General features: G+C 39.9%; 1 protein-coding gene across 1 annotated transcript in view; it reads left to right on the top strand.

Annotated features, from left to right (window-relative positions):
• The window catches only part of LOC113137072 (MAM domain-containing glycosylphosphatidylinositol anchor protein 2), a 150,554-nt gene that overhangs the window by 21,507 nt on the left and 116,118 nt on the right, over nucleotides 1-12,929 (top strand). The window lies entirely within an intron of this gene.

Here is a 12,929-nt window from a genome sequence, read left to right as displayed (position 1 = left end):
GATTTCCCAGAGAAAATTCTATTAGTTTTGAGCAGTTTGACTCTGTGGCAGGCTGCTGTGGCACTCCACCCAACGGGTGACAGGAAGGCTAATGAACAGATTGTGGGTCCTGCAAGAAGGTTAAATGGGTCATGTTAAGTTGCTGTCAGTCTGGGACATGGTGAGCTCATCTTTTGATTTGTTGCTGGCATTTAAATTTAAAATTTTGTGTCTGTATGCAAAAATTAGTTGTATACAGTATATTGCATTATGCAGGCATTTGACAATATAACATGTTCTCTCTGATTCAAAACAGCTGGAGGTAGCCAGGTTTGACGAGCTATATGGGATAATTTGCCTTACAGTGTGACAGGAAGACAACACCCATATGCGATCTCATCTCTTCACCTTCATCCTATTCCCTACGATGTAACACTCGATTTATTCTTCTGATATTTAATGACACTGATTAAGTTACACCCACAGCATGCTTATAGAAGAACCACCGTCAGCAAGGGGTTACACATATCCATGGAGCAAATGGGCATCGACTGTGTAATTGGAATTTCTACCCTTTTATTCCATTTCTCTGTCTTCATGAGTAGATAGCCCAAATGAACTGTCATTCATGATTGATTTTCACATTTCAGGGATGCCTACTTTGACTAAGCGCTTACTATTAGAGAAGCCCTGGCTATGCCTGTAGCATGGTGTGGGCTGTTAAGTACAGAGCAGGAAACGGCTCGGCTGAACATGGTATGTACGCGCAAATAGGAACACATTTAGTTCTGCTCATGACGATGAGCTGTAATGCATGAGGTAGTAAAAACCTTTATGGTCTTTAAACTATGCTGACTCTAAAATTCTGCTTTAAGTGTTTGTGTTATAACGGCAGCTTTGAACGGTTCACAGTGGCAAGGCAGTGTCTGAAATATTTTTACATGGCTGCACTTTATGTCTCTGTGCAGTATGTCACAGCGTGTTGCTATATGTGATGGCTCACTGCAGTGTAGGAAACAATGTCTAATTTTCCGTTAACATAATTAGAAGCTTCTCATTATGATCCAGAGTTGTAATTTCTTTGCTTTAGTGTTAGAGTTGGTTTGGTTTGGTGCACACTAAATATACACAAATGGTACATAAAATGCAGTTTGTGTCTCATTAATCTCGGTTAGCTTCACCTCAGTTTAACAATTATTTTATTTGCATCCGGGCGACATTATGAGTCTTTTTTTTTTAGTTGCTTAGCTGGTTGTTTAGTTTCAAAAATTTGAAAAAAAAAACTTTATTATGTATGTGGCATTGTGGGGCAGACGCCTAACTGGTGAAGCAGATGTTTGTATTGCAGGGGTGGAGTTGCCATCCAGGGTTTTAGGAGCTTTTCTGGTGGCTCAGTGTGTGAACTGGTGGCAAGTCCTTGTAACTCAGGCAAAATGTCTGTCATGGATCTTGAATTCTGGTAAAGTGGACTAGTCTTATCCAGATTTCCTTTCCAATGGAGCTAATTAAGAATTACCAATCCAAAGATTGGGCTCATTCAAACGGCTTGGTGATGTTGTTGTGGAAAAACAACAACAAAAAAAAAAAACGTGATTGTTAAACACTGATGTTTCCACATATGCTCCACCCATCCAACAGTAAGCAAATTTTGAAAGCATGTCAGTAAATTTGTACAAAAAAGGACTGCCTTGTCGTCCGATCTCTGGTTAGCACCTAGATGCTCAGCCTTGTCTGGAAATGGAATATTTTGACGAATAACATAGAGATCCCCTTTGACTCTAGGTTTTTTCCCTGATTTATGTCATCCTGCCCCCACCTCCTAGGGTTTTTGGAATGAATGATCAGGGTAAAGGTGCTTATTTGTCTCATAGTATGAAATGGAGAGTATCTGAAAATGTGATTTGTTTTTTGGGTTTTTTTTGGGTTTTTTTTGCACTTGACAGATTTATAGCTACAGAGTACCACAGCACTATCATACACAGTGTACTGTGCGTGTAGATGAACAGGCATATGCTCCTCCTCTGCAGTGGGTGTAGTGAGCTTAGGTTTGCTTAGGGCCAACATGAGATGGCTCGTACTGTGTTGCAGAGAAAATAGATTTTTTTTTTTTTTCCCCTCCTTGATAGTGCTGAATGGAATAACCACAAACAAATATTTCCAGAGCTGCAGATCAGATCTGCACAACATTCAGGAGGAAATTTGCAACCATTAGTCTTATAGAGCTGCTTCAGCTCAGACATATTGCTAGGATTTCTGGTGTAACTGTGTCTCTCAGGTCATTTCAAAGTATTGCTATTAGGTTAAGATATTTAAACCCCGTAGTGTTGGAGATTATCAGGGTACTCTTAGACAAACATCAGGCGTGCACTGATGTGTTGTTTGGAGACCGTTTAAACCAGCTCCAGTGACTCCTTAAAGCTTTATCGTTTTATTCTGGCCTTCTGCTTTACACCATTGAGCGTTCTGTGTTGTTCTTAGCTGGGTGCCAACTTCTAGGGAGTATGGCCACTTTACAAATTGTCTCCATTTATAGGCAGGATTTGTGTAACTGATGAATATCTAAACTCTTTGATATTATTTCATTACCTTTTTCAGCTTTATTCAGATCAGCAATCCTCAACCATAAGTCTTCTGAGACCTCTTTTATGTGAGGCGAGGTTCACTTTCATGTTGGAGTGGTTTCTCCACGTCAGTGTAACTCTAACCCACACTTCCCATCTGGTTTTATTGATTGGACTTCTTGTTTGCTCTTTGACTCTTGACTCCACATAGCTTTTTTTTTTTTTTTGTTGTTGACGGCATTAGCTTGAGGGTTTACATACTTTTTCCAAGCTACAGTGTGAACATTTTAATGATGTTTTCGACATGGACAAGAACAGCAAAATGATTTATCTCTTATAGCTAAAACAGAGTGTGTGTGTTCATTGTTCATGAATGCAGATTCCTTAACTTCTTCTTGCCCCTGAATGTATAGGTATATAGTGACAACAATATATGACCTTTAAGCTGAGAAGATGTCAAAGATTAATTTCCCTCCTTCCAGCTACTTGCTTCCTGAAACCTTGTAGCCCTGTGCCTGTCATGCCCTCCAGGGCAGCATCCTTTGTTATAAATGCAAGAGTGGAGGTCATGAACAGCAAATCACAATGCGATTTTGCTAGCAGGGACCCTGAGGCTCTGCTTTAATGATTACTCAGTTTTAGCTACAAAACAAAATCAGGCCCTTTTTTTATTTAATGAGGGAAATCATGTGGGGTGGTGCAAGATCAGGATGATAGAGTTATTATATATCTCTGGCTCTTATCCCGCTTTGAATTTTATTATGATTGATTTACCCTGAGTTCTAATGCTAAGTCTGATTATTTTTTTAGCACAAGAGAAATAGTATCCTTTGATCATAAATCAAAGAATATAATTTGGCACGAAAGTGGTTCAGCATCACTTCCTTGTCCTTATTTCAATTCTTTAGATTGTCCAAAAGGTGTTTGCCAGAAACAAAATGTAATTGTTAAAGGATGTGAATCATTTCAAGGGCGTGATCTTATGTCCACGTGAGGCCCGCTGTCATTTGTAATAAAAAAAGTTGCGTACTTGCCAGGCACGTTGAGATAACAATTTCATACTTACCATGTCTAATTATTCATCTGCAGTGCCAGAGCATTTCTTTCGGTCTCCCCTCCCCACTATTGAGATGAATGTGGAAAATAAATAACACAGGCAAGTTAGATCTGAGCTGGCTTAGAGCGACAAGTGTACACACAAGTAGTGAAAACAGAGTGGAAGAAATGTTTTAGCATGGGAGTGCCAAAGGAAACTGACCATTATTTATTAATTCAGATTTCTAAATTACATAATGTAATAGCTATATACTGCAGATTTTGGATAACAAATTTGATTTTACTTCAGTTATGTCTGCATTGTATTCAGTTAGCATTAACAGCACCTGCTGTGATCCATCTTTGAATCAAATTGCCCGGGGAACACCTTACATTTTCTGTCACAGCTGCCAGAAATGAAACAGCTGGATGAGTGATTGCCGACCTCCCTCTCTTTCTCCTCCAATTGTTCCTGGAGTGATTGGGCAGCTAAAGTTTTACTTGGTGTTTGGTGGCACCTCAGTTGGAGAACAGAGGGTCCTGGCCTAAGAGGAGACATTACAGGTTTCTCCCGTCTGACAGGTATCTATAGATGCCATTGACTTTAAATTAAAGTGGAGTGTGAGGCGATCAGTCATAGGAGTGCACAGTAGAAACAGCAGCAGTGTGATGCATAGGTGCACCTCCCCAGGCTTCAGGACAGTGCACTGCTATCAGAGCTAAATTGCCCCAGCGACCCGTGCTTCTTCGCCTCTCCCCTGCTGTCCTCCCTTTCTGCACACTGCCAAACCCTCCCATTTTACACTCCATGGAGCAACATTGTCTTTTATTACCTCACACAGCCACTTCCAAAATGTTGCAGTTTTTACTCTGCAGTATGTTAGAGCGAAAAGTGCACTTATATGTCGAGGTGGAAGTTTATTACTCTGCTCAAGTCAGGTTCAACCCCCACCCAAGCATGTTAGTGTAACATGGTGCTTCATGTTCAGACTGGAAACACAGCCAGTGACACAGGCCTGGGATACTGTTAGTTTTAGAGCAGTATAGTGCAGGTTAAGAAGCTCTTTCTTGGAAAGTTGCTGAACAGTGTGATTGAAGGACCATACTGGTGGTTTTTTGTAATTTTACCACACCAGATCTTTTGATCCATGTGGCCATGCACTTTGACTGATGACTATGCTTTTAGTAACAGGTTAAGAAAAGCCTTTAGAGAAAGAAAGTGAATTAATAACAGCTTAAAAAAAAAAAAATAGTGCAAATCAGCTGTGACAATATGGAGGAAAGGTTCTGAGACTCCACTTTTTTAGCCTTAGACAGTGTTTTCTAATGACTATTTAAAAAAATGCACACAAAACATACAAACACCTTCTATCCTTCTTTCTTTTCTCGTGTTATTTTTCCTTTTTTTTCCTTCAAAGGTTTTATACAAGACAAAGTAACACCGCTCAATTTCATGGTCTAATGAGCCTCTCATCACAAGGCACACATGTCAAGTTAGTTATGGGAAAAAGAAAAAAAAATATTTTCGATTTGTTTTTTGTACTAACTGGTGTGGAAGACTGCTTACTCCAAGAAAATAACACATTTAAGGTACACCCAAAAAAAACAAAGGCTCCAAATTGGGACCGAAACTCACACTCAAGGATGTCAGATGTCAGACCTGTTAACACATTTTATCAGTGTGACTTAAAATGTACTGTCTAAATCAAATAGAAGTAAAGAGAATGACTAAAGGAGACTCTCCGTGCTCTCACTGCAAAAACACACACACACACACACACACTGAATGAAAGAAATGATTAAAGGATTCATAATCAGAACTGGTGAACTGAAGAACAGCCGTATATGAGTATAATGAGTATATGCACTGTTGTAATGCACCAGTACCATCTTCACCATTTTTCAGGGCACGCTGCATTGAAAAATAACAAAATGTATCCCTGCATTGTGTTAAGACTGAACGCTTGACTGCTTCCATTTGCTGTTTCCTGAGAACACCGCTAGTACAACATCCCTAAATCCTGATGTTAAGGGTTGCTTGAAGAGCTGCACATTCCTTTGTTCCCTGCTTTTCCAGTCTGTGTCCGATGCGATGGGGCGAGGGCGTGAGGTTGTACCCGCAGCACTGCACATTGTTGTAATTTCCTGTGCTGGAGCAGAGAGGGATCTTATTTTTGATTTATTGGTGGCTTATGAGCAACTCATGGGTGCACTTTTCAAATGCAGCTCAAATGGATATTTTCCTTTTCAGAAGTCGAAATTTTTTTCTAGCTGCCTTAAAAGCACAACAATGATAGTGGTAGAAAGAAGACATGAGAAAACCTACTTATTGTTTTCTACAGAATAGAGGATATTTTCAAGTGGAGGGAGAACGTAAGTTATATTTGCCCTGAATGCCCGGAGCCACGTGCGTAACACAGGAAGGCACTGTCCACATGAAAAGGTTAAAAACAAACTTATTTTTGCAGACAGCAAAAATGTTATTGCTGCAATTGCCTATAGTACCCAGAAATCCTGAGTGGACATCTAAAAAGAAACTGACAAAATGTTCCTATAAAGACCTCGCTCTGCAAAGCACACTGTTCACAAGGACATCCTAAATCAGGAGGAAGGTCAAACAGTCCTTGTGAGCAGCGTCCTTTGCTCAAAGACAGAGACGTACATCGCCCGAGTGGACGTTCATGTGAAGAAATTACATTTTCCAATTGTCTGTGGGGAAAAGATGGAAGTGCAGCGGGGGCACGAGGGTGTGTGGCAAAACACAGAGTAGATCCCACAAACATACCGTCAAAGTTAACTTCGGAGAAATGACATTATCAAAGCGAAATCAAAGATGTTTCATCTTTGTGCTCTGTTTTTTTTTTGGGGGGGGCTTTAGCTGATGTTGCAAGGAGCTTGATCCTGGTCGTTTGTTTGTCATATGTGTTAAGTTTCACATTTTTCTGGAAGCACAATGCTGCTGCATTAATTACAGCTTTAATTGGGTGGCATACGAGGAAACTAAGTTAAAAATATCTTAAATGTGCAACATATCTCTGCAGGGACAATATGTCCTCCTAGGAAAATTATTTTGTAAACAAAGAAAAAAGAAACATTTAGATAAAAAAAGAATATAATTTCCCCTTATTGGCTATATCTGGGAGCACTGAAATTAAAAAGCGTATTTGTTGCTGTTCAACACTTGACACAAGTAAACATTCTACCTTTGGGGATCACTCTCTGTTGGCGCCGGGAATTACTTCTTCATTTTGTCAACTTTTTGTTGTGTCTTTGCCAATTTTGTTCAGCTTTCCGTGCGCTCATGATACGATATTGATTTAAAAGTGATTTGGGAGCCATCATCAAAAACTTAATTAAGTGCATTAACACAAAAAATAAATAAAATATAATAAATGGACGATGTATAATCAGCTGAAAATCAGAAGCAGATGTTGGACAATCACAACCACCTGGTTTTATTGGCAAACCCACCAAGGACAAAGAGAGTGAATTACATCCTAATGCTATGATAATTAGCTACAAAAAGTCTCGGCGTCCTGCCTATGAAAGCCAGAGATGCTATTAATATAACATGGAATAAATGGCCTTGGAAGCCTTCATAGGGATCAGAAGCTGTCATCTACTGCGCTGTTCACAGAAGTCAATCACATAATTCAACATGTGTAATTGCCACGTGCAGTTACCACAATTCAAGGTTGTAATTATATTTCTATAGCAGCAATTATACAATCCCACCTTTAGTATGTGCACTGCTCACACACAGCACCTGCCTGTATATCCATATGCACACAGGGTTGTCAATGAATAACTGAGCATTGATTAATTGTTCTTAATAGTTTGAAAATACAACTGACAATATAACTGACAATAGAGAGGATGTGGACTTTTAGTGTAACTGGCAGTAAATGTACCGTGGTTTGTTGTGATATCTAGTTACGGCACTACGAAGATATGGATATAGGCCTGGATCGACCCAAGTCCTCAAGGGCCACCGTTCTGCTTGTTTTCCCAACTATCCCATCCCTCCCACTGCTGATTACCTGGGTCAGGTGTGTTCAGTCAGTCAGAAGCTGGAAGATGCCTTCTCAGCACCCAGCCCAGTACTTTCTCTCTTAGAAATATGGTGTGATCTACAGCAGTGTGTGTTGTCCTTGGTATGATTATGTAAGTGATTATGCTGCACCTGTTTTATTGTGTATATGTAATTACATCCATGCAGCACCTACTGTATCAGGTCCTCTGACTGAACTACTGAACTATAAGCTACATGGCAGTCTACTGCAGGGATGATTTCTTTAGTTTGGCAGCAAGATATTGAATTTGAGTTGTTCTTCATTGTGTTCAATTAATGGTAGAAATTTTTTCTTAACCAACCTGGATATTGGTCCAGGCTATCAGGGCACACACACCATTTGCATCCTGTCTATTATTTAAGTAAAATAAATAAACTCTGTCAGCATCCTTCAGGATATCTGCCCCGTCTGTGTGGGAAGCAGCTCCATGGTTCTTTTCGCTAAGAAAGAGCAAAGATGGCAACTCGGTTTCCTTACTCCTCCCTGACAATTTGGAGAACCGTGGTGAATAATTTCAAAGGATAATAACATACTGGATAAAAATATTTATTACTTCTACTGCGTAACTGAAAATCAACGTGGCAGAGCTGCAGTCTTACCTGATGTTTAGATGATATCGAGCTACAGTGCAGAGTTAGGTGTTTAGCTTTTGTATACTCTGATGCTTCTGTTGATTGGAAAGATAGTTTTCCTGACTCTCAGTGTCAGATTGCTGAAGAAATGATTCACCTTGCTTATTAACTGTGGATTGATGTGCTGACGAGAGCTGCCTATATTACACGACATCATAACCTGCTCCACTCACATTTGTTGCAGTGAATGAAGTGATCTCCTTTGTGGCAATTGTAATGTGTCTGTATCTTTATCCCACCACGATGCACACAGCTTAGCTCAGAGGTGAAATGATCTGCAGGATGAGAGATCAGTGAGTCCCTGTGAATAAACCTGCCAATCTCTCGGAGCGCCGAGTATTCTGCATCTGTGTCTCGCTCTCTCTCTCTGTGTCTCTGGTCAACTCACTAGCTTCAGTCGCCGCTTTGATTCGTCTGTTTCGCTGCTCCCTTCCCCTCCTGATTACTGCCGTAGTCACTCCTCCTTGCTCCCTAGTCTCATTGTTCCCTTCTCTGCCTCGTCTTATCTCCCCCATCCTTTTTCTCCATTAATCGTTTCCCACTTTTTCTCATCGTCTATGCCTCCTCTCGCTCTGTCTTCATCTTAACCCCTCCATCTCCTGCTCTGCCCTGCATTAGACACACACACGCACACACATTCTTCACATTTCCAATGAGTACCTTGTTATCATCTTGTCTCCACAGCAGCTTTCTGTCTGGCTCCGTCTCAGCTTGGATTCTGTCACTAATGGGACGGCATCATTTTCGACAGCTGCAATTCCTCAGCACTGACAAACAGAGATGTGATGCAGCTCTACGAACACAGCTCAGAGGGATTGTAGACTAATGCCTCTGTCTGATTTACACATTTACAAAGACCTTTTTAAAGCATCAGTCCTCTTTGACACACACAGGCTGGTGTTCTATAAAAATGCCACATGGCCTGTAAAGACAACATGCGTTTGTAGAGCTTGCTTGCCCATGTTTCCCTTTTCAGTCTACAGTATCTAGTCTGCCTCATTTCACTGTCCTACGAAATGTCCTTTTTTTTTAAATTTAAAGTAATGTCAGTCAAAGTTTTGGTTTCAGGGAACACAATGTGTGAAATATTTATGGGATTTGAGCATCTGACAATAGACAGAAGCTTCTCAGCATGCTACTCTAGGTTCAGACATCTTAGAAGTTTGTGTATGGCTCCTCAGATCTGCAGGAGAGAAGCTTAAGTAAAACTTCATGAAAGCTTTAACAATAGTGCATGTTAGAGTTTGCCTGCCTTCGATCCCTCAGCCAGCTAATCGCTTCCACTGGGTCCAGCAGGGCAACAACAAAGACTCACAGAATTTGTATGCCAATCTGTTGTTTCTTTTGATTGCATATTTAACTAAGTTTGCTTGTTTTGGCAGAATGGTCTTTCATCTCTCTCATAAGGGGCTCTTAACAGCTGACTTTCTGGTGACCCAGGACAGCCTTTGAAAGCAGATGCACACCACAGATTGCAAAATCAAATAATCCCAAAAAAACAAAACAAAACAAACAAAAAAACAATTTTCATTATTTTTTTTAAATCCATCATTGCTATGAGTTTATTTAAATTAAAGCGCTGAATTTCTAATGGTGAAGCTAGCAAATTAGCATTTTGTAAAGTCATACTGATGTTTGTTTTGTTCAGAATTTCAATTTTATTTACAGACTTTTAGCAGGGTCACTATATGTCTTTGTCATGTCACTTTGTCGCGTACTACATGACAAGCATTGCTCGAAAAAAAAGAAGCTGAGAAATGTCTGTCAGGTGTAAGACAAATGGTTCAGGACAGTTATGGGGCCCATAGAGCATGTGAACTTGGGTTGTGAACAGCTGAGTCTCCCGCTGGTCGAGCCGGATGAGTTCCAGCTGGCTCTCCCCGCACACGCACACACGCACACACGCACACACGCACACACACACACACACACACACACAAGAGATAAAAACATATCCTACAGCAGACCAGACCCACTGTATCAAATTCTGATAACAAAAACATTCATTTTGTGATGCTTGGAAAAATGTATTCACAATTTTTAGCTGCTCCTTTTCCATTGATTTTACTCTATATGCTGAAAGTGTGCATGATGCGATGGATGCCTCTATGTGAAATTTGTGTCACAGACCACCAATCCTCCTTGGAGACCTTATGCTATGGGTATAACCTCAGACCCGTTTTAGTCTGTGTTTGTTTAAGAATTGGTAAAATAGCACCATTATAAAGAATTAACTACAGTATTAACATTTACAGTTTGCAACATACCTTTGATTGTATTGACAACTGAATTACTTAGATACTAAAGAAAATTTAAAAGCATGAAGATTCTCAGGCAAGTCCCTTTTTGTCTGATTTCTAAGAGGACTCATTAAGTTTTAATTGCAATGGGCATTCTTAGAAAGTGCTAGTCTCTGTGAATCTCAATATGAGTACTGACCCTGAAAAGAAAATTTTTGGCACAAACTGTGCTAGTTGGGTGCAAAAAATAATCTGACTTCCTTAGACTGCTGATGCATCATGCTAATTTAATTGAATTTCAATTTATTTTATTTGTATAGCACCAAATCACAATACAATCATCTCAAGGCACTTTACAAAACACAAAACCCAACAAATCCCTTATGAGCAAGCACTGGGCGACAGTGGAGAGGAAAAACTCCCTTTAACGAAAGAAACATCCAGCAGAACCGGGCTCTAATGAGCTTAGTATTTATGGAAGAACGCACTTTTGCATATTGAGAGTGTTGTGGATTTTTCCACCCATCTTTTGGAGGGGATCTATTTATGGCCAGCATGGAGAAGAATGTTTACGGACAACTAACTCAACATGTGTAATGACATGTGAGCATTGTTTTGTGCGAACTCATTCTTTGTAGTTAGAAGTTTTTTCCTTTTTCTCCCAGGAAGGTCAAACGCCTACCTTGTTAACAGAGAACCCTGAAACAACCTCTAAGGTTGGCCTGGACAGGACTGCTAAGAGAGAAGGCTTTAATTTCCAATTGGATGGGCATTAGGCAGCTCACACAGTGAACTCAGGAGAACTATTTGTTGAAGCTTATCGTGTTTGAAGAGAGGCAGGTACGTGGATGTGTGTTAATAACGTGGTGGTAAGAGCCGCTCAGCCAGCGGTTATGGCCTGCCAGCGTATTACCAGTGACATCACAGATCAGACCGCATTTGGCTCCGCTTGGCCTGCTCTCATTAGAACAGGCATCCTAACGGAGACCCTGCTGGCCATATACACGATGCCCTTTAAAGTGTGGTCAAAGAGCGAATGTAAGAGGCTTCAGACAATGCTTTAGACTATATGTCAGGAAATATATAGTAGCTTTGGCTTTCATTTCATTTTTAAGTTGTTCAGTAACAGCAAATCTACAGGCCGCACAGATTTGAACAACCAGAGGAAAGACATGGTATTCCATTTGATAGGTTTTAGTTTGCATCAGCCTCACAGTTCAGAAAGACAAATTAGACTCCAGTTTCAGTGAATAATTTTTATTTATTTATTTATTTTTTTAAGCTACAGTGTTTTTCAGTGATGCCCTGTTTGTACTTCAGTCCTGGGATCTCTGGCTCAATGGTAATCCTATTTCAATCAGGGTTTGCAGAAATATTTTAATTTATAGCTGGCCAAAAGTCTCTCAGAGCTTCTTGGAGCATGAATAGAGCTGGAGCGTTAAATATTTTAATAAACAAGTAGATTTTAAATATTTCATGGGCAGAACGATTGATATGAACTGAAACTACTTTATGAAACATTAAAGACCCTGTGGCCATCTCAACTATACAGAGTGACTGACTTTCTCAGGGCGCTGCTTGTGCCATGGCATCTTCAGCATCTTATTTCAATCAGAACACAGGAGAAATCCATGCAATGCTGTTGTGACTGTTAGTGCATTAACACATCATGGGAGGAGGGAAATTAGCTCAACAGGAATGTGTTCTCTCTCACCCTGAAACTCCCCCCCCACTCCTTTGTCATCCAGCACTGCTCTGCTTCACTGGGGTGAATACAGAAGAATACCATCGCGTAGGATTTCAAAGGGTAGAAAACAAAAAAAAAAAAAACAAAAAAAAAACAAAAAAAAACAGCATCCAAGAGTGTGGGATGCGGCCAAGTGGAAAAAAAGCTAATTCTTCTGCAGGGTTAGGGAGTACTTTGGAGAGACGGGTTTATCTAGTGTCCTACCACATCTATGCTTTTCCACAGAGATGCGGTGCTGCAAAGTTTGGCTCGCTGATAAAACACTGTACTCTCCACCAATGTACAAATCCCAAACTTAATTACTATGAGCTGAAATGGAAATGAACTCAATTAAGAAGATATTGCTGCATATTTGCCCTTCAGTATTTTTTGTATCTAATTATATTCTTTTTTTTTTTTTTTTTTTTGTCTTTGCCAATTTTTCCAAACTTAGTTTTCTTACAGAAATTAATATGGAGAAATGAGATAAAATATATTAATAATAGATCTTGTAAAGTTTTTCAAAGTTTTGTTTTCAACACGATCTTATCCATACATATTCATTCCTAATAAATGAAGACAAATAGTTTTCTAATAGAATCATACTGGATGTTTGTCATCCATCCTTTTTCACGAAAGACGAAAATAGCATTTTGCATAGCATTTATCTTCAGCCATAGCCT

The sequence above is a fragment of the Mastacembelus armatus genome, chromosome 24 (genome assembly GCF_900324485.2).
Source record: "Mastacembelus armatus chromosome 24, fMasArm1.2, whole genome shotgun sequence".
NCBI classification, from domain to species: domain Eukaryota; kingdom Metazoa; phylum Chordata; class Actinopteri; order Synbranchiformes; family Mastacembelidae; genus Mastacembelus; species Mastacembelus armatus.
The sequence above is the reverse complement of the archived record's forward strand: the minus strand, read 5'-3'. Positions and strand labels throughout refer to the sequence as shown.